Source organism: Mauremys reevesii, linkage group 11, assembly GCF_016161935.1.
Source record: "Mauremys reevesii isolate NIE-2019 linkage group 11, ASM1616193v1, whole genome shotgun sequence".
NCBI lineage: Eukaryota > Metazoa > Chordata > Testudines > Geoemydidae > Mauremys > Mauremys reevesii.
This window is the reverse complement of record NC_052633.1, coordinates 1421712-1447633: the sequence shown is the minus strand read 5'-3', so window position 1 is coordinate 1447633 and position 25922 is coordinate 1421712. Positions and strand designations below refer to the sequence as shown.

The 25922-nt window shown below is 42.1% G+C and overlaps 1 protein-coding gene across 6 annotated transcripts in view; it reads left to right on the top strand.

Annotated features, from left to right (window-relative positions):
• Positions 1-25922, top strand: part of ADARB1 (adenosine deaminase RNA specific B1) — a 245080-nt gene that overhangs the window by 119466 nt on the left and 99692 nt on the right. For 2 of the 6 annotated variants that reach the window (XM_039494228.1, XM_039494230.1), the window contains exon 1: positions 19240-19354. The exons of the other annotated variants lie outside the window; for them this stretch is intronic. The gene's annotated coding sequence lies outside the window, so the exon portion shown is untranslated. Of the gene's footprint in view, positions 1-19239; positions 19355-25922 lie in introns of those variants that run through there. 6 annotated transcript variants of the gene reach the window in all.

Below are 25922 nucleotides of genomic sequence, written 5' to 3'. Positions count from 1 at the left end.
GCTCCTTCCTGGAGCATGTCACTTCCAGACCATGAGTGGCACAATGAAGGTCTGCCAGAGAGTCCAGGGTGGACTCTGAAAGGAACAGGAAGGTAACTGGGAACTCATCAGGATCACCCACCTGATATTCACCTATGTGCCCTCCTAACTACCCATACCAATTTTGGCCATATTGGTCTAATTGTGTAATTTTGATTACAAAATTAACCAAAACCTATCAAAGTCTCTTCAGAGAGAAGGAATATTGATTAGTCTGTTATTCTGTTAAGAAGTTCTTCCTCGAGGGGAAGAAAGGAGTTGGTTCTCTTCAATCTTTGAGTCAGGAATGCTAGTTGCTTTTCTGCTTTTAACAAAACAGACAGACACAAGGGAGAGAAGAGATAGGATAGTAAAGCTAGAGGCAATTACAGCTTTTGTTGTTGTTCTCAGGATACAGGGTAGCTAGTCTGTCATGGACAGATTTTGGGCTGGCAGTTCAGTCAGCCGTAGTGTGAGTGGAGTTGAATTGGCTGTCTCCTCTCACTATGTTGGTGCAGTTGATTTCAGTGTCAGGTAAAAAGCTGGGACAGGACAAGAGGAAGATAGTGGAGGACAGAAATGGACACATGAGGGAGGGGAAGACAGCACTTTTACCATGCTGGGGTTCTCACTGGTGCAGCGGTGATTCTTAGGTGTCCCAAGTGATGTGTCAAGGACGGTGTATTATGATGAAAATCCTTCCACTCTAGCCTTCAAATTCCCTTTTTAAGGACTCCAGAAAGGGGTGATGGGTGGAATAGCTCGTCTTCTGATTAGTTTGTCTACCGATCATTTAAGTTGAGCCTTTATTATGGTGTCTTTAAAAAGTTTTCATACAGCTTGCAGGGATTTCACTTTTGGCACTGTACCTTTAATTTCTAACAAATTTATTTGGGCATAAGCTTTTGTGGGCTAGAACCCACTTCATCAGATGCATGGAGTAGAAAATACAGGAGCAGGTATAAAATACATGACAAGATGTGATTAGCCTTACCAAGTGTGAGGTCAGTCTAACGAGACAATTCAATTGACAGCAGGATACCAAGGGAGGAAAAATAACTTTTGATGTGGTAATGAGAATGGCCCATTTCAGACAGTTGACAAGAAGGTGTGAGTAACAGTAGAGGGAAATTAATATTGGGGAAATTAGGTTTAGGTTTTGTAATGACCCAGCCACTCCCAGTCTTCTGAAAGGTTGCTGACCCCTGGTCTATGTAGATGTCTCGAGAGATCCGCAACCTTTGCACCAGGCAGGCAAGGCACCATGCGATTCTCCCAGTCGTTGCAAACCCAGCTATCTATGCTTCTAATGATCGAATTACCCATAACTATTACCTGTCTCTTCCTAAAAACTGGAAGCCATTATGTGTATGAAATCAGATTCTTTTGAATAGTTATGGGGTTGCACTTGTGCTCCAAGTGCCCACTCAGTCCCGACAGCTGAGGGCATAAAGGCAGGGCAGGCACAACCTGCAGTCAGTTCCTTCACTAAGAATCCCCCAGGGGTAGGACTCTGATCAGCAGGAATGGAGGGCAAACTCTGGAGTTCAGGCATACAACACATCTCAAAGAACCAGTTACTTACAATAACTGTTCTTTCTTCAAATGATTGTTCATGCGTATTCCACTCTGGGTGACTAACAAGCAGTTACCCTAGTGCCAGGAGGTGGGTGAGCACAGGCCTTCTTGTAGAATGAGTATAGGACTACCCTCTCAAAATAAACATTTGACCTGGCAGCTTGCATCAAGGAATAACAAATGGTAATAATGTGGATCAAACACCTCGCGGCTGGTTTACATATTTCTGATACAGAATGTTACCCAAGCAAGCCACAGGGGCTGCCTGAGCCGTAGAGAATGAGTTCAACTGTCCAGGTGGGTATTTTAGCAAAATCTGGAAAGTTCCGACACAGTGTGAGACCCAGTGGCTCTGGCTGTCCCTTTACCCTTTCAGCAAATGCCATGAAGAGTCTAGGTGTACACATGAATGACTTGGTCCTGTCCAAATGAAGCTCTCACAACGTCCAGTGCTTGAAGTCTCATTTTGCTTGGAGGGTGGGAAGGAATGTGGGTTAGGGAAGAAAAGCGGGGGCGGGGGGGGGAATAGACTGATGTGGGAGTCTGAAACCATCCTGTGACGGGTTGGATCACAGACTGCCAACTGAATGTGCTGAGACTACCTCTAAGCCCATTTTCCCTGCCAGCTTGGGATTCCAGGACCTTGCCTGGTTGTGCCAGACATGCTAGTCTGCTACAAACACAGACCCAGGTCTGAACCACATCCCCCAAAAGCTGCAGGTTTAACTGAAAACAGCTTAAGAAGTGCTCCTGTCTCCAGCACTCAGACACCCAGCTCCCATTGGGGTCCAAACCCCAAATAAATCTGTTTTACCCTGTATAAAGGTTATACAGGGTAAACTCACAATTGTTCGCCCTCTATAACCCTGATAGAGAGAGATGCACAGCTGTTTGCACACACACACACACCCCGATATTAATACATACTCTTGGTTAATTAAGTAAAAAGTGATTTTATTAAATACAAAAAGTAGGATTTAAGTGGTTCCAAGTAATAACAGACAGAACAAAGTAAATTACCAAGCAAAATAAAACAAAAACACGCACGTCTAAGCCTATGCAGTAAAAACTAAATGCAGGTAAATATCACCCTCAGAGATGTTCCAATAGGCCTCTTTTACAGACTAGACTTCCTCCTAGTCTGGGTCCAGCAGTCAGTCTCACACCTGTAGTTAGTGTCCTTTGTTCCAGTTTCTTTCTGGTATCTCCTTGGGGTGTAGAGGCTATCTTTTGTACCAGCTGAAGACCAAATGGAGGGGTTTTACCAGGGGCATATATAGTCTCTCTCTTGTGGGTGGAAGCCCCTCTCTCCCCCTGTGTAGAATCCAGCTACCAAAAGGAGTTTTGGAGTCACATGGGTAAGTCACATGTCCATGCATGGCTCTGTTTTCTACAGGACATTCCCAGGAAAGCTCAGATGTGGATTGGCGTCTATCAAGGTCCATTGTTAACCAGTTACTCCCAATTACTTGAATAACCCCTTCACACTATGTTGACCAAATCTGCCTTAGGTGCTTTCTACAGCAAATACTTTAAATACAAGCATAGAGCTAATGCTCATAACTTCAGATATAAAAATGATACATGCATATGAATAGGATGAATACTCTCAGAAGAACATAACCTTTGCAAAGATATGTTACATGGCATATCTAGCATAAAACATTCCAGTTATGTCATATTTACACTCATAAGCATATTTCTATAAAGCATTATGGGATGCAACATCACACATTCTAACCCTAACCATCCAGAAACATCAGGTGAGCCCTGAGAGCAACTGTATGTAAGACCCTATATGGGGGGCCTGCCGTAAGGCCCTGAGTCTCTCCTATCCTAACTGATGATATGACCACCAAAAGGGCAGTCTTCATCCACAGCTGGTAAAGAGAACAAGTAGCTAATGATCCAAAAAAAGGGAGGCTCCATCAGAGCAGCCAACACCAAACTGAGGTTCCAGGAAAAGATGTCTTGAACTGAAGCAGGTACCAAAAATGTACCTACCTCCTATATGCTGCCATTTCTCTTTGAAGATTAGATATTTCCCCTGTAGCTGGGAAAACACCTCAGCAGCTGAACACTGTAGCATTTAATTTCAGAAAGGGGAACTACACAAAAATGAGGAAGTTAGTGAAACAGAAATTAAAAGGTTCAGCACCAAAAGTTAAATCCCTGCAAGCAGCATGGAAACTTTTTAAAGACACCATAACAGAGGCTCAAATTAAATGTTTACCCCAAATTAAAAAACATAGTAAGAGAACCGAAAAAGGGCCACCGTGGCTAAACAACAAACTAAAAGAAGCAGTAAGAGGTAAAAAGGAATCCTTAAAAAAGTTAAATCCTACTAAGGAAAATAGAAAGGTGCATAAACTCTGAGAAATGAAGTATAAAAATATAATTAAGAAGGCCAAAAAAGAAATTGAGGAACAGCTAGCCAGAGACTCAAAAATTAATAGCAAAAAATGTTTTAAGTACATCAGAAGCAGGAAGCCTGCTAAACAACCAGTGGGGCCACTGGACAATCAAGATGCTAAAGGAGCACTCAAGGAGGATAAGGCCATTGTGCAGAAACTAAATGAATTCCTAGCATTGGTCTTCATGGCTGAGATATGAGGGAGATTCCCAAACCTGAGCCATTCTTTTTAGGTGACAGATCTGAGGAACTGTCCCAGATTGAGGTGTCAATAGAGGAGGCTTTGGAACAAATTGATAAATTAAACAGCAATTAAACAGCAGGACCAGATGGTATTCACCCAAGAGTTCTGAAGGAACTCAACTGTGAAATTGAAGAACTACTAACTGTAGTCTGTAACCTATCATTTAAATCAGCTTCCGTACCAAATGACTGGAGAATAGCTAATGTGATGCAAATTTTTTAAAAGGGCTCCAGAGGTGATCCCAGCTATTACCAGCCAGTAAGCCTGCCTTCAGTACCGGGCAAACTGGTTGAAACTATAGTAAAGAACAAAATTGTCAGACACATAGATGTACATAATTTGTTGAGGAAGAGTCAACAGGGTTTTTGTAAAGGGAAATCATGCCTCACCAATCTACTAGAATTCTTTGAGGGGGTCAACAAGCATATGGACAAGGGGGATCCATAGGATATAGCATACTTAGATTTTCAGAAAGCCTTTGACAAGGTCCCTCACCAACGGCTCTTAAGCAAAGTAAGCTGTCATGGGATAAGAGGGACGGTCCTCTTGTGGATTGGTAACTGGTTAAAAGATAGGAAACAAAGGGTAGGAATAAATGGTCAGTTTTCAGAATGGAGAGAGGTAAATAGTGGTGTTCCCCAGGGTCTGTACTGGGCCCAGTCCTGTTCAACATATTCATAAATGATCTGGAAAAATGGGGTGCACGTTGAGGTGGCAAAATTTGTCCCAGGCAGACTGCAAAGAGCTATAAAAGGATCTCAGAAAACTGGGTAACTGGGCAACAAAATGGCAGATGAAATTCAGTGTGGTATTTAATTTCAAAAGGGGGAACTATGCAAAAATGAGGGGGTTAGTTAAACAGAAGTTAAAAGGTACAGTGACTAAAGTGAAATCCCTGCAAGCTGCATGGGCGCTTTTTAAAGACACCATAATAGAGGCCCAACTTCAATATATACCCCAAATTAAGAAACACAGTAAAAGAACTAAAAAAGAGCCACCATGGCTTAACAATCATGTAAAAGAAGCAGTGAGAGATAAAAAGACTTCCTTTAAAAGTGGAAGTCAAATCCTAGTGAGGCAAATAGAAAGGAGCATAAACACTGCCAAAGTAAGTGCAAGAGTGTAATAAGAAAAGCCAAAGAGGAGTTTGAAGAAAGGCTAGCCAAAAACTCCAAAGGTAATAACAAAATGTTTTTTAAGTACATCAGCAGCAGGAAGCCTGCTAATCAACCAGTGGGGCCCCTTGATGATCAAGATACAAAAGGAGCGCTTAAAGGCGATAAAGTCATTGCGGAGAAACTAAATGGATTCTTTGCTTCAGTCTTCACGACTGAGGATGTTAGGGAGATTCCCAAACCTGAGCTGGCTTTTGTAGGTGACAAATCTGAGGAACTGTCACAGATTAAAGTGTCACTATAGGAGGTTTTGGAATTAATTGATAAACTCAACATTAACAATTCACCGGGACCAGATGGCATTCACCCAAGAGTTCTGAAAGAACTCAAATGTGAAGTTGCGGAACTATTACCTAAGATTTGTAACCTGTCCTTTAAATTGGCTTCGGTACTCAATGACTGGAAGTTAGCTAATGTAACGCCAATATTTAAAAAGGGCTCTAGAGGTGATCCCGGCAATTACAGACCGGTAAGTCTAATGTCAGTACTGGGCAAATTAGTCGAAACAATAGTTAAGAATCAAATTGTCAGACACATAGAAAAACATAAACTGTGGAGCAATAGTCAACATGGTTTCTATAAAGGGAAATCGTGTCTTACTAATCTATTAGAGTTCTTTGAAGGGGTCAACAAACATGTGGACAATGGGGATCCAGTGGGCATAGTGTACTTAGATTTCCAGAAAGCCTTTGACAAGGTCCCTCACCAAAGGCTCTTACGTAAATTAAGCTGTCATGGGATAAAAGGGAAGGTCCTTTCATGGATTGAGAACTGGTTAAAAGACAGTGAACAAAGGGTAGGAATTAATGGTAAATTCTCAGAATGGAGAGGGGTAACTAGTGGTGTTCCCCAAGGGTCAGTTCAAGGACAAATCCTATTCAATTTATTCATAAATTATCTGGAGAAAGGGGTAAACAGTGAGGTGGCAAAGTTTGCAGATGACACTAAACTGCTCAAGATAGTTAAGACCAAAGCAGACTGTGAAGAACTTAAAAAAGATCTCACAAAACTAAGTGATTGGGCAACAAAATGGCAAATGAAATATAATGTGGATAAATGTAAAGTAATGCACATTGGAAAAAATAACCCCAACTATACATACAATATGATGGGGGCTAATTAGCTACAATGAGTCAGGAAAAAGATCTTGGAGTCATCATGGATAGTTCTCTGAAGATGTCCACGCAGTGTGCAGAGGCATTCAAAAAAGCAAACAGGATGTTAGGAATCATTAAAAAGGGGATAGAGAATAAGACTGAGACTATATTATTGCCCTTATATAAATCCATGGTACGCCCACATCTTGAATACTGTGTACAGATGTGGTCTCCTCACCTCAAAAAAGCTATACTGGCACTAGAAAAGGTTCAGAAAAGGGCAACTAAAATGTTTAGGAGTTTGGAGAGGGTCCCATATGAGGAAAGATTAAAGAGGCTAGGACTCTTCAGCTTGGAAAAGAGGAGACTAAGGGGGGATATGATAGAGGTCTATAAAATCATGAGTGATGTGGAGAAAGTGGATAAGGAAAAGTTATTTACTTATTCCCATAATACAAGAACTAGGGGTCACCAAATGAAATTAATAGGCAGCAGGTTTAAAACAAATAAAAGGAAGTTCTTCTTCACACAGCGCACAGTCAACTTGTGGAACTCCTTACCTGAGGAGGTTGTGAAGGCTAGGACTATAACAGCGTTTAAAAGAGAACTGGATAAATTCATGGTGGTTAAGTCCATAAATGGCTATTAGCCAGGATGGGTAAGGAATGGTGTCCCTAGCCTCTGTTTGTCAGAGGATGGAGATGGATGGCAGGAGAGAGATTACTTGATGATTGCCTGTTAGGTTCACTCCCTCTGGGGCACCTGGCATTGGCCACTGGCGGTAGACAGATACTGGGCTAGATGGAACTTTGGTCCGACCCGGTACGGCCATTCTTATGGTATTATGTTCTTATGATAAATGAAAATTAATGAACATTGGAAAACATAATCCCAGCTATACATATAAAATGATGGGGTCTAAATTAGCTGTTACCACTCAAGAAAAAGATCTTGAAGTCATTTTGGATAGTTCTCTGAAAACATCCGCTCACTGTGCAGTGACAGTTAAAAAGTGAACAGAATGTTGGGAATCGTTAAGAAAGGGATAGATAATAGGACAGAAAATATTATATTGCCTCTATATAAATCCATGGTATGCCCACATCTTGAATACTGCATGCAGATGTGGTCGCTCCATCTCAGAAAAGATATATTGGAATTGGAAAAGGTTCAGAAAAGGGCAACAAAAATGATTAGGGTATGGAACAGCTGCCATATGAGGAGACGGTAATAAGATTGGGACTTTTCAGCTTGGAAAAGAGACGACTAAGGGGGAATATGATAGAGGTCTATACAATCATGACTGCTGTGGAGAAAGTAAATAAGGAAGTGTTATTTACTTCTTCTCATAACACAAGAACTAGGGGTCACCAAATGAAATTAATAAGCATCAGATTTAAAACAAACAAAAGGAAATATTTCTTCACACAACGCAGAGTCAACCTGTGTAACTCCTTGCCAGAGGATGTTGTGAAGGCCAAGACTGTAACAGCTTTCAAAGAAGGGCTAGATAAATTCATGGAGAATAGGTCCATCAATGGCTATTAGCCAGGATGGGTAGGGATGGTGTCCCTAGCCTCTGTTTGCCAAAAGTTGGGAATGAGCAACAGGGAATGGATCATTTGATGATTACCTGTTCTGTTCATTCCCTGTGGGACCCCTGCCATTGACCACTGTCGGAAGACAGAATACTGGGCTAGATGGACCTTTGGTCTGACCCACTTCCATTACCATTTTAGCCATGAAGTTATCTGCAGTAGTAACCAGAATATATAATACCCTCAGTTTCAATATCTTTGGGTTTATCCCTCTTTCCCGTTCAACACATCACACTATTATATTCCGTACTGAATGAGGGAGGGAACCTAGTGACAGAGGATGTGGAGAAAGCTAGTGTACTCAATGCTTTTTTTGCCTCTGTCTTCACAGACAAGGTCAGCTCCCAGACAGCTGCACTCTGCAGCACGGTATGGGGAGGAGGTGACCATCTCTCTATGGAGAAAGAAGTAGTTCGGGGCTATTTAGGAAAGCTGGACGAGCACAAGTCCATGGGGCCGGATGCGCTGCATCCGAGGGTGCTAAAGGAGTTGGCCAATGAGATTGCAGAGCCATTGGCCATTATATTTGAAAAATCATGGCGATCGGGGGAGGTCCCGGATGACTGGAAAAAAGCTAATGTAGTGCCCATCTTTAAAAAAGGGAAGAAGGAAGATCCAGGGAACTACAGGCCAGTCAGTCTCACCTCAGTCCCTGGAAAAATCATGGAACAGGTCCTCAAGGAATCAATCCTGAACCACTTAAAGGAGGGGAAAGTGATCAGGAACAGTCAGCATGGATTCACCAAGGGCAAGTCATGCCTGACTAACCTAATTGCCTTCTATGACGAGATAACTGGCTCTGTGGATGAGGGGAAAGCAGTGGATGTGCTATTTCTGGATTTTAGCAAAGCTTTTGATACAGTCTCCCACAGTATTCTTGCCAGCAAGTTAAAGAAGTCTGGGCTGGATGAATGGACGGTAAGGTGGATAGAAAACTGGCTAGATGGTCGGGCTCAACGGGTAGTGATCAATGGTTCCATGTCTAGTTGGCAGCCGGTATCAAGTGGAGTGCCCCAAGGGTCGGTGCTGGGGCCGGTTTTATTCAATATCTTCATTAACGATCTAGAGGATGGTGTGGACTGCACCCTTAGCAAGTTTGCAGATGACACTAAACTGCGAGGAGTGGTTGATATGCTGGAGGGTAGGGATAGGATACAGAGGGACCTAGACAAATTAGAGGATTGGGCCAAAAGAAATATGATGAGGTTCAACAAGGACAAGTGCAGAGTCCTGCACTTAGGACGGAAGAATCCCATGCACTGCTACAGACTAGGGACCGAATGGCTGGGCAGCAGTTCTGCAGAAAAGGACCTAGGGGTTACGGTGGCCGAAAAGCTGAATATGAGTCAACAGTGTGCCCTTGTTGCCAAGAAGGCTAATGGCATTTTGGGTTGTATAAGTAGGGGCATTTCCAGCAGATCGAGGGATGTGATCATTCCCCTCTATTCAGCACTGGTGAGGCCTCATTTGGAGTACTGTGTCCAGTTTTGGGCCCCCCACTACAAGAAGGATGTGCATAAATTGGAGAGAGTCCAGCGGAGGGCAACAAAAATGATTAGGGGGCTGGAGCACATGACTTATGAGGAGAGGCTGAGGGAACTGGGATTGTTTAGCCTGCAGAAGAGAAGAATGAGGGGGGATTTGATAGCTGCTTTCAACTACCTGAAAGGGGGTTCCAAAGAGGATGGGTCTAGACTGTTCTCAGTGGTAGAAGATGACAGAACAAGGAGTAATCGTCTCAAGTTGCAGAGGGGGAGGTTTAGGTTGGACATTAGGAAAAACTTTTTCACTAGTAGGGTGGTGAAGAACTGGAATGGGTTACCTAGAGAGGTGGTGGAATCTCCTTCCTTAGAGGTTTTTAAGGTCAGGCTTGACAAAGCCCTGGCTGGGATGATTTAGTTGGGTTTGGTCCTGCTTTGAGCAGGGGGTTGGACTAGATGACCTCCTGAGGTCCCTTCCAACCCTGAGATTCTATGATTCTATGGTAAGGGAAAACTTTTTAGGCAAGTTAAGAATTTTCCTACTTATTTCACACACCTACCTCCATCATAATAATCTTATTCAAACACTGCAATCCCTATGTGCATAGGGAGGGACACATGCAGGCTGCAGCTTTTTCCCCAGGATTTCTGCCTCCTCTAGAAAAAACACTGATAGGGGGATTAAGGATGGGCGGAAACTGAGGGTCTCCTTGCAACATTTCCTTTAACCCATTTTTAGCTGATTGGGTCTCTTGCTCGCCAACGGAACGGATTCCTCCCCTAAACCCTGCAGCTCTCTAGGGATCTACCGAAGGTAAAGTCTGTCAACATGGAGACATTATATTTTTGTGTTGGCCTGGAGTCCCTCTGTGGCTCCTGCCTATCTCTACCTTCTTGGTTCCAGTATAGCCACACAACAGGCTGTATTACCTTTTAACAATTAGTGGGGTTGAAGGGGGGAAACAAGGGCAATGTACATTCCCTCCCCTTGTCTCATCTCAGCTTTCTAGTTCCTAATCCCTGCACCACACAAATCCTGACCCCAAAGAGAGTGACAAAGTGGGTATTTATCCATGAAAGCTTATGCTCCAATATGTCTGTTAGTCTATAAGGTGCCACAGGACTCTGTCACTTTTTACATAATGAGTATATTTGTATTGTGCATTTGATACATTTATTATATTTATATATTATTGAAATTGCATGGAAGCAATGCGAGCATGATGCTTTTAGTATTTTTCTGTGACTATGTTAATACCATGTCACTATTGGCTTTTTAAAATGCAGTTTTAAATCTCTGTTGGTCTGACACTTGTGCACACTGTAGAGCTAAGTATATTCCACACCATTTTTTGGTACTAATTGTGTTGTATTGAAATTTTAATTAGACATGTAATGATCTGTGCACTAGCAAAAGACTATCTTGGTCCACTTGGAATATTTTCTGAATTCACTGCTATTTGCCCATTCAGTTTAGTTTAAAAAGTAAACCTGAAAAATACCAGTACATATTTATTGTTGGAAGTAATATTAATACTTTGAGCTAAGAAGATATAAGGTGTTATGTAAAGAAGGATTTACAAATATTAAGTGCCACAACACCCTGTGAACTAATTAGGTAGTATTACCTCATTTTACATTTGGAAAAACGGATGCAGGTAGAATTTAAATGATTTGCCTACATTCACACAGCAATGACTGGTAGAGGCAGCCAGGGATACAGCCTAGAACGTCTCATAAATCCCATGCTTAACCATTAGACACACTTCCCTTAAAATTTGTTTTGTTTTACCAACAGAGACTGTGCAGTTAGTACTTCTTCCAGACTTTTATTTATGCAATCTTCATACACTGGCACACATTAAATAGATATTTTGAACATGACAGTTAAAAGGTCTCTACTAAGGGACATATCCTGACCCCTCGATACACAGCAGTAGGAGGCCCCTAATTCTCCACAACAGCTTATCCACTCCCAAGGATATCTAGGCTGCTACTGAAGGTGAATGTGGCATCATGCCAGAGGAGAATTTTTGGCAGGATTTGAAGAAGGGCAAAGTGATTGCTTTGCAGAAGTAGCAGCATAGGAGAGAATGTGAAAGTGTTGAAAAATTTTACAAATAATCAATGAAGACTGGCACCATTTGCAGTGCAAAGGGGGCAGTTGTCAGTGTCTCTCTACATATGAGATGATACAAGTGTGTGGATAGGCCATAAAAACCTTTGAGAGCAAGTACAAGTAGCTTTGTGTTTGATTCATTGGAGTGCGGGGAGCCAGTACAGGGATGCAAAAGGGATATGTGAGAGACAAGGTTGAGGTGATCAGCCAGGATAAAGTCTTGCAGCAGCATTATGAATAGATGTAAATGGGGCAATATGGGATTTTTCAAGGCCAGAGAGAACTTTGCAGTGGTCAACATGCAAGGTGATGAGGGCATGGGTGAAAGTTCATTATCATGCTAGCTGAGCTCCCCCTAAAATAAGTTGCCACTATAAGATATATTTCACATATGCTCTTTGCAGATAGATGAATTCTCCGTCACCTTGTTCTAGAAATAAAAAGCATCATTGCCTGGATTTCTTCCAGTCATTTTTCAGGGTTCTCATTATACATAAGAGTTTCTATAAATAGGTCACTAGCATGCTGGGCTTTTACAGACGATGGAATTGCATTCTCTCCTTAGTCATTTGGTTACAGTTAGTGTTCTGCCTAGAAAGAAAATGCTGAATTTGGTCTCCATTCCGCTTTTCTATTTATATGGTTACTTTCCACAAATAGAACTGTGTATGTGATTTATTATCCCATTTTCTGTGGTGTTCAGGTTTTTATTAGGTACAACAGATGTGCCTCTGGAAGGTTAACTGATATTGTAGAATGGACAAAAGCCTTACTGTAGATAGGTAATTCTCTGTGGTCCTAATTTTGCAACATTACACAGTGTCTTTTTGACCTACTCGGTAAATAACTTAGCTGAATTACAGTGGAGTCGCATCATACGCGCATTTAACGTACACAAATTCAACTATACGCACTTGGCACACAAAAAAAAGAAAAAGAAAGAAAAAAAAAAACAAACAACGATTCTACCCACCATTCCACTCAATGAGCTTGTGCCCTGGAGTGAGTGTGAGATGGGAGACGTGAATCTGCTGTTCCTTCAGTCTGTCTCAGTTCCCAGGTGCCTCTCATAGAGTGAGCATCTCGCCATGCTGAGTGTGATTCTAGTGTTTAAAGATATTGTCAGAGGTGAAAGTAAACCGGTACGATCCAGTACGGCGTACTGGCAAGAGCTGGTATGCTATGCTGGACCAGATCGGCTTCCCCAGGCTGGTGATTTAAAGGGCCTGGGGCTCCCCACAGCAGCCGGAGCCCCAGGCCCTTTAAATCGCCGCCCGAGCCAGGCTGCCGGAGCCCTGGGGTAGCGACGGCAGGGCTCGGGCAGTGATTTAAAGAGCCCGGCGCTCCCTGAAGCAGCTGGAGCCCCAGGCCCTTTAAATTGCCGCCCGAGCCCTGCTACCGCTACCCCGGGGCTCCGGCAGCCTGGCTCGGGTAGCGATGTTCTTAGTGTTCCTTTTCTGTGTAACTAAGCTGAGAATACCTTATCTAGTTTAGCTTTTGGGAAGTGAAAGAGAAAGGAAGAGAGTTAAATTATTTGAAAATAATAGGCTTTCCTATTAACAATTTTCCCTATTCTCTTTCTTTTTAGTTTTATGGTGATTTATAGGAGAAAACTCCTGCTTGTCTTTCTTTTGATGACATTAAAGATGGCATTCACAGTCCTTTTTGGAAGGAAAAAAATAGTTTAGATGGTCTTAAACAGTTGTTATTGCTGTAATCCAACCGTGCTTCCTTTAAGAAGAAACAGGACAAACACATTAAATAGGAGGGAAAAGGATAGCAAAAGATAGAGAATGCAGCATCTGTCTTTGCTTACTTTTCCTTGCAGCCTTGCTGTTGGGAAATTACAAGCAGGATGCTTGGTCTCAACTCTGATACCTAGAAAACTGTTACAAGCATTGGGCTGTATATATTGGGCTTTTTACAGCACTATTGCTAAAGATGGAGTTGTCTGAGCTGACTCAGATAGACTCATGTTCGACAAAACAAGAGAAAGGTAGGAAAGAGGACAAATAAGGTAGGGAAAGAAAATGACATACTATGGAGGAAATCCCTCGGGTTCACATTTTCGGGATTTAACAAAATCCAAGGGAGGTGACGTAATCTCCTCTCTTTGGCCTAGTCTGGCTCTATTTAAAGACAGAGCGAGAGCCCAAAAGAATACCATTTTCTTTACAGTAAGAGACATTATGTTTATACATTTGTTGTACATTTGTACGAGTTTATTTGATGAAATACTAATTATGTTTAAGTTGTATAACTATCACACAGGCTAAACGAGTATGTGAAGAAAAGAAAATGTGACACCATGCTGTTAATATGGGTCCCAGTTCTGTTTGCCTTTGACTTACTTCATTGTCCATTTTCCTCCAAGCTTTGTGAGAGTTTTCCACTGTAAAAGTTATGTTTAGACATATTTAATACAAAAATTAGAACTTTCCTTTTAATAGTGCATTTGGGGCTTTTAGGCAGTTATAGTTCCATAGGATTAATACCCTTAATACCACTGAGTTATTTGTTCTTCATCCTACCTAATTTAGTTTACAGTGATGGTGGGTCATAGGAGACACTTGGGATATGGCTTGTCACTCTGCCATGGCAGCCATAACAGTGAGAAGGCCTGCATGGCAGAAGTGGTTAAGGCTGCCTGTGGACATGCAGGTCAGATTAGAAGGCCTCCCTTTTGAAGGACTTGATCACAGTCCATGAGGACCTATATGGGGAACAAATACTTCATACTGGGCTCTTCAGTCTAGCAGACAAAGGTATAACAAGATCCAGTGGCTGGAAGCTAGACAAATTCAGACTGGAAATAAGGTGTGAATTGTTAACAGTGAGACTAATTAACCATTGGCACTGTTTACCAAGGGTCATGATGGATTCTCCGTCAGTGGGAATTTTTAAATGAAGATTGAATATTTTATTAAAAGATATACTATAGTTCAAAAGGAATTACTTTGGGGGAGTTCTGTGTCGTGTGTTTTACAGGTATGAGGTTAGAGTAGATAATTTAGGTCAGACTAGATGATCACAGTGATCCCTATGAATCTCTGAATCTGTAGAACTCTCAATCTTTCTTAAAAAAATTAATAAAGATGCTCTTCAGGTACCACATACCTCATTCAGCTTCCTCTCAAGATCTTCCTGTTATTCTGGCAGAAGAAAAAACTAAACCACATTGCCAGAAAGAAGATTATCCTTCCTTTTTACTTCAGCTCTTTTGGTGACTTCTAAGCAAATGCTTTGCTGGTACATTTGAGAGCCCCAGATCAGTTCATGTGAATTTAAATCTCATTGAATATACTACTACTTCTTTTGGGGAATGCCTTTCTTTCCTTTTGGAATTATGGAGTGGAATTACCACCAAAAATTGGGTGCTAGATATAAAAAATGGATAAACTGTTGAATTATGTTCCTTGGTTCTGAATCATCCTCTCTCCCCTTCTCTGTTCAGAGATTCTTCTTACGAGATTCTACTCAGACATAAGATCAACTCCTTTTCAGACTTAACGAGCAAAAGGTTTCTATTCCTGGTACTTGTTTATCCCAAATAAATCAGGAAATTTTTGTGCCATTTTGTATCTGAGTACTCAGAATGTACAGGTGCAGACACTGCATGGTGACCCTGGTCTCCAGTTTTTGTTTTGAAAATCTGCAAGACTGGTTTGCAACCCTCAGGCTCAGAGATGTTTATCTCCAATATATTCATTACCCCTTCCCAAAGCCTCCATTTCTACATTGTCAAGGTGCATTGTCAGTACAGAATCCTACAGGTTGCCTGTCTGCTATAGAACAAATACTTACCAAGTGTCTCACAGTGATAACAACACATTCATGTGTCGCACATCTCAATAGCTGGCTCATAAATGTAGTCACTCTACAAAAGACATGCTCTCTTTTTCAGCTCCTAAATTTGAGGATAAATCTGGAACAGTCACAGTTTATATCAACTCAACTGATTGCATTCACCAGGGCAGTTGTAGATGCCATGATAAGAAGTCTACCTGCCTCTGGCAGATTCCAGGATATTCTCTGCACTATCCAACCGACAGAGTCTCTGCATCATAGAATCATAGAATATCAGGGTTGGACGGGACCTCAGGAGGTCATATAGTCCAACCCCCTGCTCAAAACAGGACCAATCCCCAACTAAATCATCCCAGCCAGGGCTTTGTCAAGCCAGGCCTTAAAAACCTCTAAGGATGGAGATTCCAGCACCTCCCTAGGGAACCCATTCCAGTGCTTCACCACCCTCCTAGTGAAAAAGTTTTTCCTAATATCCAACCTAGACCTCCCCCACTGCAACTTGAGACCATTGCTCCTTGTTGTGTCATCTGTCACCATTGAGAACAGCCTAGCTCCATCCTCTTTGGAACCCCCCTTCAGATAGTTGAAGGCTGTGGGAGACCATATCAAAAGCTTTGCTAAAGTCAAGGAGTACACATCCACTGCTTTTCCCATATCCACAGAGCCAGTTATCTCCTCATAGAAGGCAATTAGGTTAGTCAGGCATGACTTGCCCTTGGTGAATCCATGCTGACTGTTCCTGATCACTTTCTTCTCCTCAAAGTGCTTCAGAAATGATTCCTTGAGGACCTGCTCCATGATTTTTCCAGGGACTGAGGTGAGGCTGACTGGTCTGTAGTTCCCCGGATCCTCCTCCTTCCCTTTTTTAAAGATGGGCACTACATTATCATTTTTCCAGTCATCTGGGACCTCCCCCGATCGCCATGAGTTTTCAAAGATAATGGCCAATGGCTCTACAATCACATCCACCAACTCCTTTAGAACCCTCGGATGCAGCGCATCTGGCCCCAAGGACTTGTGCTTGTCCAGCTTTTCTTAATAGTCCTGAACCACTTCTTTCTCCACAGAGGGCTGGTCACCTCCTCCCCATGCTGTGCTGCCCAGTGCAGTAGTCTGGGAGCTGACCTTGTTCGTGAAGACAGAGGCAAAAAAAGCATTGAGTACATTACCCTTTTCCACATCCTCTGTCACTAGGTTGCCTCCCTCATTCAATAAGGGTCCCACGGCCACTTAGGGATCTGGGTCAAAAATTGGTCCTGCTAGTGAAGGCAGGGGGCTGGACTCAATGACCTTTCAAGGTCCCTTCCAGTTCTAGGAGATTGGTATATCTCCAATTATTAGCTTTATTAGCTTTAACATCCCTTGCTAACTGCAACTCCAAGTATGATTCGGCCTTCCTGATTTCACTCCTGCATGCCTGAGCAATATTTTTATACTCCTCCCTGGTCATTTGTCCAATCTTCCACTTCTTGTAAGCTTATTTTTTGTGTTTAAGATCAGCAAGGATTTAACTGTTAAGCCAAGCTGGTCGCCTGCCATATTTACTATTATTTCTACACATTGGGATGGTTTGTTCCTGCAATCTCAATAAGGATTCTTTAAAATACAGCCAGCTCTCCTGGACTCCTTTCCGCCTCATGTTATTTTCCCAGGGGATCCTGCCCATCAGTTCCCTGAGGGAGTCGAAGTCTGCTTTTCTGAAGTCCAGGGTCCATATTCTGCTACTCTCCTTTCTTCCTTGCGTCAGGATCCTGAACTCGACCATCTCATGGTCACTGCCTCCCAGGTTCCCATCCACTTTTGCTTCCCCTACTAATTCTTCCTGGTTTGTGAGCAGCAGGTCAAGAAGAGCTTTTCCCCTAGTTGGTTCTTCCAGCTCTTGCACCAGGAAGTTGTCCCCTACACTTTCCAAAAACTTCCTGGATTGTCTGTCAACAATCCAGTCTGGATTCCTGTGTGTCTGTCAACACCAAGTCAATCATCTTAAAGTTACTGAGACTAAGGTTGGGTGAAATTTTTCAGACTAATATTTTATTTACCAAAGAATGCAAACCCGTAAATCCAAAACTATTTGCAATGTTGATGTGAATTCACCAAATAGTTGCAACCAAAAACAGCTAGAGGAGGAACTGCCTCCCCTACCCCCTTTTGCCCAGTAGCTAGGGCGCTCAACTGGGATGTGAGAAGCATTGGTTCAGTTCCCCGTCTCTGCTTGATGTGAATTGGGGATTTGAACTTGGGTCTCCCATTTGCTTGGTGAGTGGTGTAGCTGCTGGACTAGAGAGGGTCATTGTCATGTGCTTTCTGGCCAGTGACTACTCAAGTTATTTTATACAAAGTGGATCAACTTTAACAGGAGAGAATGAGACACAGCCACCCCATGGTATTCTCTAGCCCAGTTATTAGTGCACTCATCTGAGAGTGTAATATAGAAGTTTATTTAAATTTACAAAGCTATCGGAATCCATCCTATGCTCTGGAGACTGTTCCCCTAGCTGATATATTTAGTTTTGGAGTAAATTTTTAGAGCCCTGATGTAATTTTTTTAAGTTTTGAGTCTAAATCACTCTCTTTAACTTCGGCCGTGTTAGAAGTGCTATATTGATAGGCAGGCTATCTGAGTAACTGGACTGCTGCTTTTCATGTACTAATTGTTGAGAAATTGTATAGTCAATTGATTGACCACACTTTGATTTGTTTTGAAATATACTGGAGAACGAATAACCAATGTAAATCAGGTTTATTAATATGGTATAGGAAAACAATTTTATACGATGCCAATCTCCAAAGAGCAGTCCCATGCAGCGATGTTACATTCCTCTTAGGCAGAAGGTGTGCTCCCCATGTTACACATTTCAGCTGGTATTAGTTATATGATGATTTTTACAAGTTATACCTCCTTACGTGTCACTGAAATCTAACCCATCAGTTTGTCCAGTTCTCTAACTTACTGTTTTGTTCCTTACTTATCTTTGTTTTGGGTACTAGCATTCCACATACTGGCCAGTGAAGGTACTATGACATAGAACAAATGCATCTTGATTTTGACAGGTTTCCTATCTGCTTGTTTGAAATTCTTGCTTCAACAAATGCAAGGTGTTATGGGATGCTTAGCATAAATGAATAGGTTTACGGTATAGGCCACTTTTTCTATATCATTGTTTCAGTATTTGTGCTTGTTATTGGTGCTTAATGCATACTAATATATGTATGATGCTGATAACACATATTATTAATATGATTTATTATGCTACCCAGCATATTAGTCCACATGATACTATCGGCAGTTTGATCCAGAGATACCAGTTATGCTATTTTTATAAAAACTATTTTTTAAATAAATCTCAGGGGCCTTATTTACCAGGAATATGTTAATTTTTCATAAAAATTAGAGATACTCATAGGAATTTATCCTCCTCTGTATAGGTCTGATGTGCCTCAGTGAATTCTACACCCTTCTACTCCAAGGTTTCTCAGTATGAATAAGATCAGTCTCTGACTTGAGGCTTTTTTCACTCACATATAGCTATGTACATATGGTGTTGATACAGTAGTTTTATTTTGCTGATCTGCCTTGACCTATAAAAATTTTGCAACTGCAGGAGATTGCGAGAGGAAAGGGTGGGAAGATGAGACAAGGATTTTCGAAGTTAGTTCTCTTTCAAATTCTATCACTTTCTAAATTTCAAATATTATATTTCAGCTTCTAGACTTTGTTCTCATCTTTTTGGTGTACATGGCCCAGCATATGAGGGATGAGGAATGTGAAAAAGCTTTCAGAAAGCCAAAGTAAGCAGTGTAAACAATCCTCTTTATTGCAGAAGGTAAATGAAAAGTACTAATCACTGTATCTCGATATTTAAGCATTTTTGCTTTTTTAATTAAAAGGACTGGTTTTACACCTACCCTAACAAGCACATGAGATACAAAATGAAATTATGATCATTCATCACTACATGCAGTTTTGGAACAGTTGTTCGTTGATATAAATGAAGCAGAGACTGTATTTTTTTCTTCATTTTTTAAGATACCTACCGATTAATCTTTAATACACTAATAATTGCTACTACATATTTGCTGTCATCCTCCAATAGCTCAGATAAATTTGGACATTTAGATTAGTAGGTAAAGGTAGAATATGATAAATGACCCCCCAAAATACACATCAGCCTTCATAATAACACTTAAGTCTTATTGTTTTACCATTTACCGTTTAGAAATCTCATTGTGTGGCTGTGAATACAAACACCACATTGTAGTACTAATATTCACTCTCAAACATTCTGCTGTTAGATGTCAGCCCTGGAATGAAATAACTTTTGGAAGCTTTCATTTTTCTTGAAAATGAAAGTTTTCCCCATTTTGTCTCCCTACGTTTCGGAGTGGAGCGAAAAAGACCTCAGTCAGCATTCTGTGGGCTACATTTTCTAAGCCAGTGGTCCCCAACCTTTTTGTGGCCAGTAGCACATTCATGTTTTCAGAAGAGTGTGGTGGGCGTCAACAATTTTTCAAGGCTTATTTTGTATTTGTACATTAAATAATAGAGCAGGACGGGATTAACTGAACGCTTCTCAGAAGATGATTGAATAGTGCTGACATAGATTAAAGAGCACTGTAAGAGTATGGATGTTAATAGTGAATGGTAGCTGCTGTCCATTCTGTACAACTAGAGCAAGGGCACTGGTTGAGCCCTCTGGTCTTTCAGATGTCATGTATAAGTGTTGTGGGATGTTTGTTTGGTGCATGGAACATGCCCCTTCTGTCTCAGTTTGAGCTTTGGAAAAAGAGTGTTTCTTTATGGATTCTTTTTCCAGAAGAAACATGAAGATGTCTTACCACTGTGACCTGTGAGGATGTGCGCTGGAGCAGGCCTGTTGTGTGGATGTCATTTGATGCTTGTAAGAGTAGCTGACAATGGTATCATTATACTTGTGTTCATTGGGCCTGGAAGTACATGAGAAGCTGGTGGACCTACTATGTGATGGAGCAACCTCTTTGGTGTAAGGGGAGTGTTCATTGTGGCTCAATATGGCCAAACTCCAGAGTAACTAGACTCCCTTCTGAAGGGAGCTGAAATATTCCAAGTAGCCTGTTCACAAGCATAAGGATCGTCTTGGCATTTGAAATGTTCCAGAGTGAATTACCTAGGGATGGGTGGCTTCTTTATTACTTGAAGCCTTTAGAACATAAGAATGGCCATATTGGGTGAGACCAATGGTCCATCCAGCCCAGTAGCCTGTCTTCCAACAGTGACCAATGCCAGATGCCCCAGAGGGAATGAACAGAGCAGGTAATCATCAAGTGATCCATCCCCCGTCACCCATTCCCAGCTCCTGGCAAACAGAGGCTAGGGACACTTCAGAGCATGGTTTTAAATCCCTGCCTATCCTTGCTAATAACTATTGATGGACCTATCCTCCATGAACTTATCTAGTTCTTTTTTGAACCCTGTTATAGTTTTGGCCTTCATAACATTCTCTGGCAAATAATTCCACAGGTTTAAATCAAGATTGGATGGCTGTGAGATCCAGTTTACAAAACCAGTGATCTTCCCCTTCAGAATTAAGGTCTCTGAGTCTAAGATGGGCGTAGAGCCTTCTTGATTTATTAAGTATTAAGAAATTCCTGCAATAATACCCCTTTCTCTATTTTGCTTAGGAATATTATTTGACAGAAAGAACTGGGTATCTTTCTGTTTCTCCCTGAAGTTGCTGTCCTTGAGTGCAATCTCAGGGAGGGACAATCTGAAGGAATCTTTCTGAAGTGTATTTTGTATCCATACCGGATAACACTGAAGACCTATATGTAAAATAACCAGAAGTAGGGCAAAATGCTATTAATATCCCTGCAAATGGAAAATTCTCTGAACCAGATAAGGCCAAAGAGAGGAGACCATTATGCTCATCTTGTCTGACCTCCTGCATAAGAAAGACCATAGAATTTTGCCCCATAACTCCTGCATCGAGCCCAATAACTTGCGGTTGAACTAGAGCAAATATTTTAGAAAGATATCCAAGGTGAAATTTTCAGAAGTACACAAGTGAATTAGACTCCTAAGTCCCATTTTTCAAATTTGAAATGTAATCAGTTTGTGACATCTGTTTTTGTTAAGTCCATACTTCCTTCTAATAACAAATCAGTCCATTTGTGAATCCAGCCCATTAGGTGTCTAACTGCCTCTTTAGGCACCTAAATTGAATATTTAGGTGCAAATGATGTTCTCAAAACCACCACTCAGCTGCTGCCTAAACCTGTAGGTGCCTCTATTCCTATAGGCATCTAAGTTTCTGCTGGTGGATATGCACAAAGCTACCTAAATCTTGCTGACATCCACAGCTGCTCAGAACCCTCATTCTATCCAGAGTCCTGGCAAGATTCTCAAACTCAATGTGTGGAGGAGAGCGGACCTTGATACAATCCTTTTTTAAGACTTCTACAACCAAAAAGCCAGCCATGGAAAAGCCAGCCCAAGAAAACTCAGCTGCCACCCCTACTTAAGTTTAGCGTAATTGACACGGTTTTATACTACATTGCATTTACTGTATTAAAATGTTCTATGTGTTCGAATGGTGTTAGTAGGGTTCTACATTATTGTATTCAATGTTTTATGTGTAAAATGTGTACTGTGTAACCTGTCATTGTAAAAAGTTACACTGTTTAGGCGAAACGAGCATTGTCATAGGCGAGTGTGGTGAAGTTGTGAACACATCTCTCCTTATTCCATTATTTCTTATGGGGAAAAATTCCCCAGTATACATCATTTTGGTATACATCTCCCTTTTCAAGAACACAACCCCAACCTATACAGGGGACCCCCGTAAATAAATATTCTTTTTTGAGAGATTGCACATGTCCATTCCACGTTAGGTGTGTGCGCACCTCAGAGTCAGAGGACGGTGCAAGTGCCCTCTCCTGACTTGTGTTGCTGCATAATGATATAACGAGTGGAGCTGCCCTAGACCTCCCTCAGTTCCTTCTTACCACCCATAACTGGTAGTCAGAGCCTGTCAGCTTGCTGCTGTGATTTTTCTCCCTCTAGTAATAGTTCTGTAAATTGTTCGCACTATACCTTAATTTAAGTTAGTGTTGGTATTCTTTGTTATTTCTTTGTTATTTCTCAACTTTTGGGCATTGGATCTTTTCTATACAAAGTGTGCCATTTACTGTCATCAGGGTATGCCTCAGTCTCGTGGCTTTAAGCCTTGTGGCAGCTGCAAAAAAATCTGTGTGGGTGAGTGATCCTCATTCCAGGTGCTTAAAGTGCCTTGGTGAAGATCACATCTGAGACCATTGCCAGATCTTCAGCAACTTCAAACCCTGGCCAAAAAAAGACAGAGGTTCAGACTGCATCACTTTCTCATGGAGGCCATCCTGCATCCTCCTCTGAACCGTCCCATTCACGGCACACGACCAAGTACTTCTGCCTTGGTTGAACTTTGTGGAGAGTCAGCATTGATCCCATTTTCCAGTACTGAGGAAGAAGCCCAGACCATAATCCTCAAAGTAGCCAAGCTCCTCTACAAGTTTGAGGCCCTCAGTACTGTCCACCAGTAAACAAGCAAGAGGACAAGGTAGAGCATCCACTGGGAAGAAATGCTCCTTGTTACCAACCTTTTCATCTCATCAAGTGTCATCAGCACCAGTGCCCAGGTTATTGAGACCAACACCCACTGTGGTACCAATTCCTTTGACGCAACAACAGCCACATCAGGGAAGTTTCTCAGTACTGATGATCCTGGAGTCTATGCAGCAGCATGGGACCTGCTCTATCTGTTGGTGATGGATTCTCCAGTAGTGCAGGAGACAAACAAGCTGGTACTGCTTGATCCTCAGACTTCATCTACAGCCTTACCTCCAAGAAAGTTTCACCCCTTGGTGCTGTGAGTGACTACTTCAGAGTGTCCAGCACTTTGGCACACAGTACAGTCAAAGGGTAAACCCAACATGCTATCCCCAGTACTGACATCTCTAGAGGGATAACACCAGATTTCAGCACTGCCTCGTACAGCATCTCCGTGGTCAGGTGACTCAGGATCCTCCTCAGAGTCTGAGCTCGGGTCCCATTCCCCTCGCTTCCAGGACAGAAAGTGACACCTTCATCACAAGAATTGTGCTTCTGATACTCATTGGATGTCCTGAGATGTTCCAGAGACTCTGCTCCTTGGAGCAGCTGAGGTTCTATATTCTACCAATGGCCTTTCTGGAAACCAATGGGGCTTCCATCCCAACCACCACAGTCCTCCATGGTTCTGCCTTCATCTAGATTCCCAAGCAAATACCAGATGAGGAGGTTCATGACCGTAGCCCAGGTACTGAGCAGGAACCTCAAGAGATCAGAGATCAGACCCTTGATCCAACTCAGTACAACCTCCTTTAATTCCTCCTCCTCATCATCATCATCACCTGTTGAGGCTGTGGTGTCTGGGGACTTTTCACCTGCTCAGGACGACTACAGGGCCTACCAGGAGTTACTGAAGGGAATAGCTACCTTTCTTGCTATTCAGGTTGAGGTGGTTCTGGAGAGTTCCTATAGGCTGGTGGATATACTGGGTTCAGCAGGACCTTACTGAGAGGCTCTATCTATAAATGAAGCCATTCTAGAACCCACAAAATCTTTGTAGCAAACTCAATCATCTCTGCCACCGACAGCTAAGAAGACTGAAAGAGAGTACCGTGCCCCTTTCCAGGTCTATGAACATTTTTATACACACCCAGTATATCCACCAGCCTATAGGAACTCTCCAGAACCACCTCAACCTGAATAGCAAGAAAGGTAGCTATTCTCTTCGGTAACTCCTGGTAGGCCCTGTAGTCACCCTGAGCAGGTGAAAAGTCCCCTATGATTCTTTAGCTGTCTTGGCAGTGAATGAAAGAAAGACATCTATGATGTGCACTATCTCAAAGAGACTAGACTTTTTTGGTAGAAAGGTTTATTCCATAGCTGGCCCACAGTGTCATACATCTCTAACCATCAAGCCTTGCTGGCCAGATATGACTTCTCCCCTGGGACAATGTACTGAAGTTTGCATACAGGTTGCCAGAGGATGCCAGGCAGGAGTTTGAGGTCTTCTTAGAAGAGAGCAAACTGGTGGCTAGGATTTTTACATGCTGCATATTCACAGCCAGAGCCATGGCTTCTGCAATAACTATGCAGAGATGTGTGTGGCTTCAGTTGAAGGGCCTCCTGTCCAAGATGTTCCCTTTGAAGGTCCTACACTCTTATTGGAGAAGATGGATGCACTCTAGTGGCAAGGATTCATGGGCCATGCTGAAATCACTGGGAATTTATGGTCCTTTCCCTAAAATAAAGCAATTCTTTGCTCAGTGTCACCAAAGATACCCATTTTCCCATCTGTGTAGCCTGACCACCCAGAAAATGGGGGTGGGGGTGGGGGGGAAACAGAACCACAGGTGAAGACCTCAACCTCCTCAGTTTTCTTCTACACTGGGTCATTCAAGACAGCCTGGAAATCCCAAGCAGTCTGCTTGACTGCCTTGTTGAAGACAGGGTATCACATTGTTACATAGTAGCTTCTCCTACCCTGTTTTTTCAAGCAGATTGTCCAACTTCCTCTGTGCTTGATCCAATATTACCATGGCTCAATGAGTTCTCTGCACTGTGGAACAGGGATACACCCTGCAGTTTATTTCCACCTGTCCCTCTTCAGGGACAACTCTCACAAGGCTGTCCTCCAGGAGGCCTAGTTTCTCCTCTATTGGAAAGCTGTAAGGTTCCCCCTCTCCATCATGCGAAAGGTTTTCTATTCACGTTACATCCTGATCCCAAGACAAAAGAAGGATTCAAACACATCCTAGGCCTGCGGAATTTGAACAAATATATAAAGAAAATAAGGCAATGGTTCTCAACCAGGGGTACGTGTACCCTTGGGGGTACGCAGAGGTCTTCCAGGGGGTACATCAACTCATCTAGATATTTGACCAGTTTTACAATAGGCTACATAAAAAGCACTAGTGAAGTCAGGACAAACTACAATTTCATACAGACAATGATTTGTTTATACTGTTTTATATACTATACACTGAAATGTGAGAACAATATTTATATTCCAATTGACTCATAGACTCATAGACTTTAAGGTCAGAAGGGACCATTATGATCATCTAGTCTGACCTCCTGCACAATTGATTTATTTTGTAATTATATGGTAAAAATGAGAAAGTCAGCAATTTTTCATTAATAGCGTGCTGTGACACTTTTGTGTTTTTATGTCTGATTTTGTAAGCAAGTAGTTTTTTAGTGAGGTGAAACTTGGGAGTATGCAAGACAAATCAGACTCCTGAAAGAGATACAGTAGTCTGGAAAGGTGGAGAGCCACTGAAATAAGGCTTCACATAATCATCCTAGTCTCCATTATCCCCTCTCTGGATCCC